Genomic DNA, 1,309 nt, shown 5'->3' on the forward strand with positions numbered 1-1,309 from the left:
TAAATTAATTAATTAACTTAATTAATTAGGTTTAACTAAACTAATTACTGGTTAGTCTAATTAGTCATCTAATTAGTTGGTGTGTATGACAGGGCCTCACCCTCTGTTGACTGGTCAACTAGGACCCCTGTCCCACTTGTCAGCTTCTGGTATTTTTCTGCGTACGCAGAGTTGGGTGCACCTAGCATTTTAGTCTATTTCCAAATTAATAATAAATCCAGGAAATGTTCAAATCTTTGAAAAATCATAAAAAATAATCCAAACTCGGATGAAAATTGTTTGTACATGAAAGTTGCTCAGAACGACAAGACGAACCCGAATACACGGTCCGTTCATCTGCAACACTTCCCTAGCATAGCGAACATCGAACCTTTCCCCTCCGATTTGCCTATCCGAAAATGCCAAACTTCAGGAAAACATTCCCGGATGTTTCCCCTCTTCACCTGTATCACGTAACGTTGTGTTAGAACACGTCTAGCTCTGTCTGTTGTCCTGTTATGCACTTGCTTGCTATGTATTTACTATTTCTCCCCCCTCTTCTCTTCAGTAGACCCCGTGACGGCTGCCGATGCCGCTGTGATCAACTACGTCACCGACGACCTGCCCTTCTCGTCTGAGCAACCAGGCAAGCCCCCCCCTTTGATCATCCCGATATTGCCCATTTCATTCTCTCGTGTTTGCATTAGATTTTGCTACTGTTATTGTTTGCTCCTATTCTGATGCATAGCCTGCTTTTGTAACCTACTCATTGTACCTTACCTGCTTATCCTAAACTACTTAGCATAGGTTGGATAGTGATCCATCAGAGACCCGCACCTTGTAATTGTTGCCCCTGCTTCATCATTGACGACTTGATCAACATGATCGACGAACAGAGCCCGACACCTCACATCACATCACGCCGCTTTTGTTGCTCGACTCTGCAGAGCTACTATCGAGTGCCGAGGGCGATACCTCACAACACACTCCTGATGACAACTCTGTAGTGTAGCTATTCGGTCGTGGCCCACGGGGTGGTTCCTCCTTCACCATTCCTGATACGGCTCTGACGTGCAACACCTCAAGTGTGAACCTTGAGGGTGGTTCCTCATACATTCACCTTGATGATTACATTGAGTGGAATTCACCGAGGGTGATTCCTTAGGTTTTCCTCCTTCATGTTTTGGACACACGGTTACCCGGACTTTACTTGAGACCATTGTTGAAGTCGGGTCGGCCCTGAGGGGTACCCGTGAGTTGATGTGGAAGTCGGGCGGGCCCGTTGAGCACCTGTGAGTTTTCTACGTGGCACGACCGGGCATTCTGGGCC

The sequence above is a fragment of the Triticum dicoccoides genome, chromosome 7A (assembly GCF_002162155.2).
Source record: "Triticum dicoccoides isolate Atlit2015 ecotype Zavitan chromosome 7A, WEW_v2.0, whole genome shotgun sequence".
In the NCBI taxonomy this organism is placed as follows: domain Eukaryota; kingdom Viridiplantae; phylum Streptophyta; class Magnoliopsida; order Poales; family Poaceae; genus Triticum; species Triticum dicoccoides.